This window comes from Lampetra fluviatilis, chromosome 2, assembly GCF_964198595.1.
Source record: "Lampetra fluviatilis chromosome 2, kcLamFluv1.1, whole genome shotgun sequence".
Taxonomy (NCBI): Eukaryota; Metazoa; Chordata; class Hyperoartia; order Petromyzontiformes; family Petromyzontidae; genus Lampetra; species Lampetra fluviatilis.
In genome coordinates, this window is record NC_136276.1 from 23,562,211 (window position 1) to 23,575,475 (window position 13,265).

Genomic DNA, 13,265 nt, shown 5'->3' on the forward strand with positions numbered 1-13,265 from the left:
AGACTTAGGTCCACTTCGCTTTTCCTTCTTCTGTTGCAAGGCAATCAACACTTTTATGCTCGTAATAGGATCGAGAGCAGCGTATGGTTTATTCTCACTGACTTGTGAAGCAGTTTCTTGACGTGGAACTAGGCCAAAGCATTCAAGAAAATTTAATTTCACGTAATTTATCTTAACGCCGCTATCTTCTGTCGAAGCGTAATCATGTTCAGGCTTCGGTCTGTACAAGAACTGTGCGTGAAGACTTTTGTGAGTTTTCAGGATTTCAATATGACACACAAATCCGCAGACTGAGCACATCTCATAGGGCAACGGTGGATTCAACACCGCATTGGCAAAACTGCAGTTATTCACCAAACCTGGTGCACCCTTTATCATGTAGTTCTTTTCGTGGGTCTCCATATGCCTTGTGAATTTGCCTGGCTGATCAAAGCATTGTCCGCAGATGCCGCACCATTGGTCACGGGTCTTCTTGTGCTTTCTCATTTGGGAATCTAGGCACCATGCCAGTTGGAATGTTTTCCCACAGACATCACAAGAGATTAGTTTTTTCACTCTAGTAACTCTATCGGATTGAGGTGGGCTTGAGACGTATGCTGGTGAAGTGCCATCGATGGTAAAGGCAATTCTCCCAGCACCATGACTCGCAGCGGAGTTGCTCTCACACATCTGAAACAAAAGACAAAGGTCATGCGCATTACACCCATGTCATATGTGTACTCACAAAAGCATACCATAAGGTGACATAAGATTCATATATACTACAACTCATTATACCAGAACTCCACAATATTGCAGTTCCTATCATCTACGATTTTACTCCTCTGATCCACCCATATTGGATTTTGTTTCTTAACAACAATGACTAACTTCCTCCATTTTCATAATGTTACCCACCAAATAGGCCTTTATGTTTTTACACAACAACAAGATAATGATGGCACCATACGTTCAGTCCACTATTCACAACACTCTGACTCGCAATCTCCATATAAGATTGTAATATCATTTCTGTATGAGGGCCCGTCAAAAAGTTTTGAGAATGGACACTTTTTTCCAAACAACCAACTAAAATAGTCTTCATTAAAATATGGTACTATTAATGGCTTAAAACTTTCGTGACTGCAGGAATTCATATTCTTTGGTTCTTTTGGAAAAGTCACGTAGATCGAAAAATAATAATAAAAGTAAATAAAATAAAAAATATAAACTAAGACGATCGCTTGTGATTGAAACGTCGTAGTTTAATTTTTTTACTTTTATTATTATATTTTTTCTATCTACGTGACTTATCGAAATAACCAAAGAATGCTGTTAATGGCACTCATAAGTGAACTTCATTATCTCTCATGCTAATTATTACAATATTAACTAGTTACCCAGGAAAGCCTCATTGAGTCTAAATACAGCTTTTTCAGAAAGGTCCCATTGCATTGATATGTTTGTGTGAGTGGAACCCAGAGAGACCCCACCTCATATGGGGAAATAACACAACTCCGCACAGATAGATTCAACCCACAAACTCAATAAAGCATTCCCTGCTCAACAAAGCATTCAAATGAAGTTGTTTTCTTTCGATGTAAAGCTTTCGTGACTGCAGGGATTCATGTTCTTGGATCTTTCGGTAAAGTAACGTAGAAGGGAAATAATAAAAATAAAACATAATAAAATTCTCACGTTTCGGCCACAACACAAACAACACAAGCAGCTGTGAGGACGGCTGCTTGTCTTGTGGCCGAAACGTCGTGAGAATTGTATTGTTTTATTTTTTTATAATTTTATTATTTCCCTTCTACGTGACTTTACCGAAAGATCCAAGAGTATTAAACTATACTTGAAGATGTGTAATTTATTTTAAAATGAGAATGTAATGCCGCAGTTGCAAGCACAGGCCAACTCGTATCTGCATATAGTGTCTGGGCCTCCTCACTTCACAAACCCGCATTGACCAGCATGGCGAAGTATGGTTAAACAACTCCCACGAACGACATGGTGTGGGGGAGGCCTCTATCAAAACGCTGAATCGACAAATGGCTGATACATGTCACAACATTGTACGTCATGACCGTTCTCTCGTTAGCACAAGCCGTCTATGTAGACAATAGAGGACACGGCACACGTGTACACGATGCTTATGTGCGTATATTCAGTGTGTGTATCACGTAATAATTATATAAGGTTGCGATTATGCTCAAAACTAACCAAATGTAAAACATCACGAATAACTCTGGAGGTCTCGAGAGCCTGAACAATATTTGAAGTAGACGCTGACCCTTGGCCACGAGTTCTTATGAACTATAAACTAAACTATAAACTATTTTTATTTTACCAGGTAAGGCCCACTTGAGCTGTATAGCTTTTATCAGAAGCGACCTGGACACAAGTGATAGCTCAACGAAGTGGCTTATCATGTGGACATTTATGGCAACCAAAACTCTAAACTCACGTTTCTAAATGTGGAGGGGAAAACCAAAGGACCAAGAGAAAATCTATGTGACCACGGGGAAAAAAATATACAAATATAGAGCAGGCGTCAGGATCGGGATGGAACCTACACGCTCCTGTAGGCCAGGCGAGGTAGTTAACATCTCGCCACCGCGGCGCCCCTTATTAAAAGCTTAGCCATGTCTAGCAAGGTAATTGTATCATATGACTCGACTCATGGCACCACAAGTGATGTATTAAACAAATAAAACAATAATAGAGAGGCGCTACTTACATTTAACAATGTTGTTGTTAACTTTAAAGGAGCGCGCTTCTCTGGCTTGTAGTCCGGCGTTCGCGGTCTCCTCTGTGATTGGTCAGCTCAGATGTCACTCAGGGTGAGACGCCAAGCCCCCTTTGTTATTGCGCGGCCCCTCAAACTTTCGGGTTAGGCCACGCCCCACGACCATGCGCCGCCCACTGTCGGTCAAGCCACGCCCCCACGTGTCAGGCCAAGCTCACCCCAGGGTTAAAGCCCCACGTCCACAATATGAAAATTTATCTATATACTGGAGGAGGAATCCTATGAGCTATTGAGATTTATTTTCACAGTTATCCAGTAAGGGCTGGTCAGAACGTTACAAAAACAATACAAAATATTACCATAGGAGTGCTCATAGAAATGTAAACAAATCACTTAAATACTGTATATAAAAATCTAATATTTTTTTATTCATCTGATCCTGTGTATCGCCTTCACATTAGCGAGCAGCATCTATGAAGACCGGAACGGCACACGAGAGGGTGGTGGGTGGACATCACCACGCTTGGCCGTCTTTGTCTCCCCCAGTGGCGATGTTTACACAACGCACCAAGTACTCATTTGAAGCCGCCGAGTTGAGTTCGGGGAGGCCCAGGACCGGTTCGGATAATCTTCACTGATGGTATTGGTGACCATGAGTGGGAATCCAACTCCAGTTGCCGGGTTCGGATGGACAGCCTCCCAGCGTGAGGCTGATTCGCTTACATCTCGCCAAGGCTCGCTACGCTGAACAAAATTCTTCCGCGGTTTAATTGGTAAGTGCGAGTTCGCGTTGTAATTTGATGTTTCAAATAACTTCTCATGGGCGCTGGAAGTGTGGATATTTGTAAGTGGGGTTTTCGGAAGTCGAGGACTGTCTGTGCTGTACGACTATGAATGAAAAAACTTAACTGGAAAGCTCGTGGAAAGATAGTAGTGCAGACAAGGCTGTAAGAAACCGTTTGCAGGCTTTTTGGCACTGAAGACCCTATCTCACAGTGAATGTGGTACACGTGAAGATGCAGACTGCTCCGAATGCACCTCTATTAAACATCTAACTATAAAGGTACCTCAACGTTAAATCAGCATCGAAGGATAAAACTATATTCTGCGTTTGAAGCAAGCCATGTAATTTCAAGACATTCTTATGCCAGCCAAATCTGTGGGTTCATCCGAAGGAATTCGAACATGTGACTATGACTTTGCACTACTTTGGTACAAGTCAAATTCAACAAAAGTTACATGCAGCCTTCAATTTATTCCATAAGTAATAATGAAAAGAAAAAACATTGGTTTTTTGAGACAAAAATTGGCTTTACACGTGAAACTTAACACCACAAATCATTTAGAAACATAACTTCACGTAGTATTCATGTGCAAACCTTGGCAAAAGAGCTATATTTGCTGGGAAACATCACAGTTTGTATGAAGCCAGAACACTTCTGGCAATTGCTTGATGATGCTGGTTGTAATCACCAGCGAAAGGTCGTACTCGTTTGTAAATGTTCTGCGTTTGCTCTCTAACACACTAGAGTGCCGAAGTAATAACATAAATGGCACGTTCTGTTCATGTCAGAAACATTACTAATTGGCTGTGTTGGGTGGATATGGGTGTACGACGCATTTACGCTTACGCGATCTAACCCAAAAAAAACTTTATCATGAATAATATTGGTTGCGAAAGCCTGCATGTGAAACACCACTTTACCTTTAAAGCCACCTCGAAAACCCATTGCGATAAAATGGGTTTCCCATATGGCTGTGCACATGATGCTCTACACTGCTGCATGTATTAACTCTTTCCTGTTCCGAGATGACTGCAAGTTGCGGGGTGGGTCCCGTTCACCGCTGAATCTCGTGTACGTCATCGAAACGTAATAGGATGTAAATATAAAATAACTTTATCGGTACCGAGGATCCCACAAGGCCATGCGGGAAGGTGTAGCATAGTTTGGTACCAGCTATAATAGAGTGTTGTCCTGGCACTATGGTGCTCTGCGGTGAGTACAATGTCTTTAAAAACAACAGCGCTATGCCGCTCAAAATAAAATTATCGCTGAACCGCTTGTGCGTTCCGAGATTCAGTGGTGAACGAGATCCACCCTGAAACGAGCAGTCGTCTCGGAACGGGAAAGGGTTAAGGGCGAGAGTGAAACGGCTTACGAACCTGAAACCGGGACCGTAGCTCGCGGGTCTCCCGTTCACCATAGTCCTTCTCTATCATGTCCAGCTGAAGCTGCAGTAGCTGCCGTGAGAAGAACGTCACCCACTCATTCAGCTGGTGGCATAAATATAGTTTTATTACGAACATTTAAAAACATAAGCATATAATACCTAATTTATTTGGCCAATTATTGACCTAAAACAGTGTTATTCACTAATTTTCGGAGGGGGGCCACTTTCGCAAATAAGACATTATCAATGAAAGAGCCACCTCATATTTGAAACCATTGGGTTTGACAGCATGATGGGGTGTTTTCACATGTGTAATGCGAGGTTATATCCGGGTCGTTTACGGATTACAACTCGTCACGATTATTGGCTCTGCCGGTCCTGGTCCATAGCCAATGGGGGGAAGCCTAGGGGCGTGGCCCTGACGTAATGGAAAGGTGACGGCTGTTTGTAGAGGATTGGTTCTGCTGGCTTTAGCCACAGCCAATGGGAAGACGAGTCCGGGGCGTGGTCCCGGGAGCCTACGAAGGAGTCTGGAAGATTCCATAGAGGCTAACCAGGATTGGTGGAAACGTACCACGTGACCCGGGTATCAAATAGGGGTGGAGACGAACAACACGTGGTCAGAACTGGAACGAACAGAGGAGGAGGCCACGCGAGAGCGGAGGTCCAAGTTTCCACGTGGCTGCGCGCGTGTCTCTGTCTATCCCTCTCACGCTGCCTGTCAGCAGCGTGAAGGAATGCTGTAATTAAAAGTGAAAAAAGACCGGATTCCAGAAGTTGCTTCAACGACCATTATTACACATGTGTGTATTGTCGGGGGCTGCACGTCAGGGGCCACAGTACAAAGGACACCAGGGACCGCCAGCGGCCCCCAGGCCTTGCAATGAAGAGCACTGACTTAAGGGTGGATAGAATAATACATAGTGTAATATTACACTATGTATTATTCTAAGGTATAGGGTGGTGTATATAATTTAATGTTGGGTTTGTCTATGGCAGCATATAGTACGGGGTAGACCCGTGTGGTGTAAGGGAAAAAAGTTTAGCTCGAAGCATATTATATTTTTTGCGACATAAAATTGTAATGTATTACTTACTGTTAGTAGCTCAGCTTATTGGAGAGTATATTTAGTATACTGATGATACTATGTAGTTTATACTTTAGTTTTTTTACGTGGTTGTTTAGTTACTGCAGCTACATACTATTAACATTCCTTCCCTTTATTAATGCTACCCCTATCCCCTCCCTTTGATGCTGCTAATCCTGCATAATGCACGGGCATAATATGACTTTGAAAACACCCCGCCCACCTCCTACGCATTTCACAAGTAGTACTAATCACATACCTGCATTTCCCATAAATATGCTAAATTCCTCTTGATATGCAAATTATTTTGTCAAGGCGCCCTTCCCCCCTTCCAACCCAGCTTAAATATACGCTCCAAGCGTGGTGGTGTTTCATTCAGACGCTGTTTCCCCGACAGACCTGGTCTTCACCTGAGGACGGCAGCTTGTGTTGTGACCGAAACGTCGTGAGAATTATTTTATTATGTTTTATTTTTATTATTTTATTATTTCCCTTCTACGTGACTTTACTGAAAGAACCAAGAAGATGACTTAAGATGTCACCCAGCGACATTGAATTTTACGTACAAATGGCTGGGTAATTCGACACTCATGTTATGTACCGATTATCATGCTGTAGTCTTTGAACATCTCATTTCAGCCACCAATTGATATCCTCATAAATAAAAATCACAACAGCATTGATCCTAACGATAGGTTCTGTGCTTAATTCCCACACCTCCGCTTAGCACGGTTGGCTATGTACGGTGTAAAGAAAGTTCAAAATACATTCATATAAGTCTGTCAAACCCGGCTCGGAGTGTAATTGGTAATTAGCGAAAACATAACTGATTATGTGAACACTAGTTATGCAAGATCGATCTCTGAGGGAAATTTAGTGACATCTGGTGATGTCAGTTGTAACGGTGTGCCTAGTTATCAATGGTACAACTGTGTGCAATGGAAGATAATATATGACATTTTTATCAAATACATTGTTTATAAATTTGTGTACTTATGCAAGATAAAATGTACGCCAATCTAGTTCTTCTTAAAATGTAACCTTAAATCAATGTTACCATCATCAGTGGTTAATAGGCTATTGCACGAAGGACTCTCATATTTTTACGATGTAATAATAATTCAACTGACATGTGAACAGCAGCTGATTTCACCGCTCCATGATAAAACTAACTTAATGAAATAAAAATTATTGCTGTTCCTATAAAACTTTGGTCACCTAGGCTGTCCTTCAACAAAAGGGTATATTACATTTATAATAGGCCATCAAAACTCACCACCACCTAACAGCCAATTAGTAAGGTTGTCACGTAAACGGAACATGCCAATCCGTTACAAGTACAGCACACCGAAGTGGTGGAGAGAAAATCCACAACATTTACAATCTGAGTACGACGTTTCGCCAGTAATTACGACTATCATCATTAGGTGGACAGCCAAATTCGTAGAGGAATCCTCCTGTTTCATTCCTTGGAGGGATAGATGTGATGACGTTACTTGTGAGTCCTTCACGAATTGGAATGTTCTGTTAATGCGACAAACCTTACTAATTGGCTGTGTCGGTGGTGGCGGGTTTAACGACACATTTATATTTACACAATCTAACCCAAAAAAAACGATATTATGGATGATATTGGTCGTGAAAGCCTATGTGTTAAACAGGTATATTAAAATTTCAATGGGCTACAACCAGTTTCATGACTTTGCAGCAGAGATCACATGTTGGATCTAACCACAGCATGTACCCGTATGAAAGCCACATACATCCTCCTGCCAAGAGCCCTTACCTGTTGGGAGAAATTCAAGAATCTAACGTATATTAAAAATTAGCTGAAAACATTTCTTTTAGCATTTACTATATTGCCCTTTAATGAGTGAATAGCAAAACTACATGAACTATCTCCTAAAGCATTCTTGTGGCTAGCAGACCATGACATTGGCATTTATCTCCTGAACATATTGCGATTAGCAAAAATATAATGGAACGCAATGTTGAATGCTCTGGTCTCCTTTGCAGAAGAGTTTGCCTTGATGGACTTAAATACAGATAATTTTAATAGCTATAATTATATACTATCCAACATAATTCATATTCTGAAAAGTACATTGAACACACATGAACAATACAGTTCCCTTCATCACAAAGATGGCTAAAACAAAGAGATTATTGTGATTAGGTGTGGAAAATCACGACCGCTGACTGGCTGGTTGTGTTCATGTATGAAATAATGATAGCATGTGTCTATCTCATTCACGAGCTCAATCGCTTGATTTTTACGATTAATAAACAGCTGTATGAAATGTGTGTTTGTTTACACACAAATCGCCTGTTTACACACATTCATTAGATCCAATTAACATGCCTACTCTCAGTGCGAAATAATTTCAACATAATACATAGTTGACATGATACTAGGGTTGGATCTGTGGGCCTAGTTTTCTACATCTCTTTTACATTTTCATGATTCAATACCGATAGTTTTCTCTTCCTTGTGAAGCCTCTCCAATCTTCCTGTTGTGAAGGTGCATTTCAGCCAGCTGCTGCCCCAACAAGCATGAGCCCCTGTATAACACAATAGACCTGTCAATGAAAACGTCAACAAACCCCAAGTAATAATTCATATGCAAAGTAAACTACGTCATATTTGCCCAGGTGGTCCGTGGCCGAGAACCTAGCTTGAAAATACAAATCCAGTAAAACCTTGGATTGCGAGCATAATTCGTTCTGGAAACGTGTTTCTAATCCAAAGCACCCGTATATCAAAGCGAATTTCCCCATAAGAAATAATGGAAACTTAGATGATTCGTTCCACATCCCAAAAATACTGTATTCATATAAAAATGATTAATACAAAATACCTTTAAAACATTTTTTTATTTAAATCTAATATAAAGTAATCAAATTAATCAATTCAATTTAATCGTGGCTGGTGTGAGGGAGATGAGAGAGAGGATAGGAGGAGGGTTATTGTGTAGGACGACTTTCATTTGCAGTACAGTTACTAAAGAACAGTCACGACACTTGGACACAAAATAAAAAAAATGCTTTACGCACACACACGTGGTCACAACACTATTGTAAACAGTATATGCTCGCATGGATGTTGACTATACGAGTGAGGCACGCCGACTGAGACCGAGCATGGGAGACAATTACCCACAATCCCGCAGCGAGAGAGAGAACCATCGGCTCAGTTGTGATCACGTGACACTCGGCTGACAAAACGTATACGTACTAATCGTATCGCAAAACTTCGCTCGTTAATCAAGTAAAAATTTATAACAAAAAAATTGCTTGTCTTGCAAAACACTCGCAGACCAAGTTACTCGCAATCCAAGGTTTTACTGTACATCAATTCACATTCTGGTTTGGGTGACTCAAAACATCATTCCTCTGGGGTTTATACAATGAGTGTTACTTCCTGGGAAGTCAATCCTATGTAGACTATAAATGAAACCATTTTTTATTCTACCAGAGCTCTTTTTCAGAACCGACCTGGCCACAAATGATAGCCTAACGAAGTGGCTTATCACATGGAAATTATAGCAGCCAAATACTCAAAATACTCACGTTTCTAAATGTGCAGGGCGGGCACGGGCACGGCATGGGCTGGAGTGGAGGTGGATTGATGCGGTACGGGAGGATGTGGAGCCGAGTGGGCTTTGCCGACGACTGGTACCAGCGGTGTTGGGATCGGCCTCTGCGGGGTAGGCTCGTGAAAGACGCTTCTACTGGGCAGTTGGAGACAGTCGCCCTCCAACAATAACGGAGGAGCGAAGCTCACAACAACGAGCGGAACACTGGATGATAAATATGCAGCAATTTGGCACAGTACGGGGTACAGGTGGTGCATCTGCCAGTCATCTCAGTGAACCAACCCATGGCATCTGGGTCTGTTCCAGGACCTCCGGTCAGCGAGCCTTCGACACTTCACGTGGCTTCAAAGAGCACCTGGCCTGGCACAGGCGCCGTGGTGATGTCACTGTCACTTATTGGCGAATGGTGACGGTCGATAATGCAGCCGTGGTTGTGAGGAATGCCATTTGGGGGGGGGGGGGGGGCGCCAACCCTGACCAGCTGTGAACCTCACGTCGCCTTGCAGCCACCACATTGGCCACAGGGAGTTCTGGATGGGTGTGAGGGGCTGGTAACCCCCTCCACCTTCAACTAAATCGCCACACATTCACATGCGAGCCCTTGGGTCTCTCTGTGAGTAGATATATCTGTGTGGTGAGTATATGGGTCTCTGTGAGAGTCCGTGGGTCTCTGTGAGGTGAGTCTGTAGCGTGGAAACGCGTATGCACACCGCCTATGTCCACTTACCTGCAGTTATGGCCAGAGTTCTGTAGAAAGTTCCAGCCTGTATAAGGGGACAGAGAGAGAGCCGGACCATAGTGAGGCTGGGTTCCCCTCCCCTACCCCAGGTGAGGGGCTGGGGGAGCCGTTCCAGGATCCTCTGGAAGATTCCATAAAGGGGGTGGTACCGGGGGCGGAGGAGTCCCCGGGACGAGTATAAAAGGCGGCTCTCCGGTCGGCTCGAGGCAGTGCTACGAAGACAAAGCCCGAAGACCAGCTAGGCTAGGACCCTGGGACCCGACGTCCTTGTAAGGGCCGGGGGCCGAGCACGGACCAGTGGTCAGGACCTGTACCTTGGCTGGGTCAGGTCAGAGTAGCCTCCCTAGCTAGGACCCTGGGACCTCCAGCCCGACGTCCTTGTAAGGGCCGGGCCGAGCTTGAACCAGTGGTCGGGACCCGTACCTTGGCTGGGTTGGGTCAGTTAGCCTCCCCTAGAGCACAGATAGCCGGAGGGCTGAAAGCCAGATTACCCAGTGCGAGGGCACACTAGACCGGAGGCTGTACCTGTCTAGATAGTGGGAGTTAAGGGAGTTCTGTATTGTGGTTTAGAATAAACCGTGTTGCGTCTAAAAGACGTCTCCAGTCTCCGTGGAACCCACTACAAGTCTGTATCTCTGTGTGGTGAGTTTATGTGTCTCTGTTTTGTGAGTCTATAAGGCTCTGTGCGAGTCTGTTTGAGTCGGTGGTTCTCTGTGAGTCTATAGGTATCTGTGCGAGTACATGGATCTCTCTGCGAGTCTATGGGTCTCTGTGGGGTGAGTCTATGGGCCTTTGTGTAAGTCTATGGGTCTCTGTGTGCGAGTATGGGTACGATTGAGTCTATGGGTATCTGTCTGGTGAGTCGATGTGTCTCTCTGTGTGGTGAGTCTATAGGGCTCCGTGCGAGTCTGTGGATCTGTTTGAGTCTGTGGTTCTCTGTCTGATGAGTCTATGGGTCTCTGTGGTGAGTCTATGGTTCTCTGTGCAAGTCTGAGGATCTGTGCGTGGTGAGTGTATAGGTCTACGTGTGATGACTCTATGGGTCCTCTATGTGATGGATATCTGTGGTGCACATATCCTGGCACAAGTGCCGTGGTGTAGTCACCACCACTTAGTGGAGAATGCTCCTCCCCCTGCTCCTGCTTGTTGTGCTCGGGAAGGAGAGAGAAAACTATACTAAAATCTCAACGATTTTCATTTTACCAGGTAAGGTCCACAGAGCTAAACATCTATTTTTCAGAAGCGACTTGGTACCAATGATAGCTGAACGAATAATATATATATATATATTTATAAAATACACATTTTAATTAAAAAAATAAAATAAATATAATAAATTGCTTTTATTATTTTCAATTTATCTTATTTTTGTTTTATTTTTGATTTAAAAAAAATCTATTTTTTTTTCTATTTACGTGACTTTACCTAAAGAACCAAGAATATGAATACCTGCAGTCAAGTCAAAACTTTAAACGAATGTTTCTAAATGTGGAGGGAAAAACCGGAGAGCCCGGAGAAAAATCCACGCGACCACGGGGAGAGACACAGACACGCAAACTCCAAATATACAGCAGGCATCAAGGTCGGGATCGAATCCAAACCCCTGTATACCAGGCGAGGTAGTTAGGGGGGAAAGCAGAGACAGCGAGAGGGGGGAGAATTAGTCAAACTCACACTCAGTATCACTCACTAACCATGATACACTCACCATGATACTCACAATCATACTCACACATCAGCCCACACACATCAACAGTCGCCATTCACCACTACGTGGCGGTGACGTCACCACAATAACCCAGGTGCCATGGTTTGACGGCTGTGCCAGGCTAAGTGCAGGAGGAGGTCACGGGCCAGACTCAGGTGCCATGGGTTAACTCGTGTGCCACCACCTGCACAACCACCACAATAACCAAACAATTATAATCACAACAATAACCATGACCAACAACTATAACCATAAACACAACTATAATGTAACCTCAACAGTCATTCCCATCAGCCACACGGCCGTCTGGGAGTGCCTCTCAGCAGCAGCAGGGCCGAGCTCTGTTTGAAGCAGCGCCGTGAACTCAGCAGAACGTGACGGCTGTGGGCCAGGCTCCTCCTCTGTCTCCCCCCACCGCCGCCGCCACTGCTGATGTGTACACACCGCGCGAGGTTCTCACCTTCAGGTTGAGTCAACGTAGAGGAGGCCCAGCGAGCCGCCGCTTCAGAAGCTTTCGCGAGCCACTGACGGTGGCCGTGAGCGGGAATCCAAATCAGCCGCTCGCCACCCACAATCCACAGCGCGCAGCCGCCTCCACTCGGCCCCGGCCTAAGCGGAAGTAGCAGTGGGGGAGGGGGGTGGGGCATGGGGGGTGAGGGGGGGTCGCGAGGGGGAGGGGCATGGGAGGTGGAAGCCAGGAAGGGGGGGGGGTCGCGACGGCCGGTCAGGGGGGGCATGGGGGGCAAAAGGGGGGGTCACGATGGTGAGGAGGGCGGGGGAGGGCGGGGGGGGGGCATGGGGGGGGGATCACGAGAGGGGTCAGGAAGGTTGCAGGGAGGGGCAGGAAGGGGGGTCTCGAGGGGGGGCATTGGGGGGTCGCGGGTGGGGGGCAGGGGGGGCATGGGGGGTCACGAGGAGGGCAGGAGGGGGCATGGGGTGGGTCACGAGGGAGGGCATGGTGGGAGTCACGAGGGGGGGGCGGTTGGGGGGAATGGGGAGGGAGTCGTGAGGGAGGGACATGGGGGGGCATGGTTGGAGTTGTGAGGGGGGACAGGGGTCAGGGGGTGTCGCGTGGGGGAGGGTAGGGGGGCATGGGAGATTTAGGGGGAGCATGGGGGTGGCAAAGGGGAGTCGCGAGAGGGTGGCGGGGTGGCATGGGGGGTCACGAGGGGGGGCGCAGGGGTGGCAGGGGGGCATGGGGGGTCACGAAGGCGAGGGGCAGCGGGGGCATGAG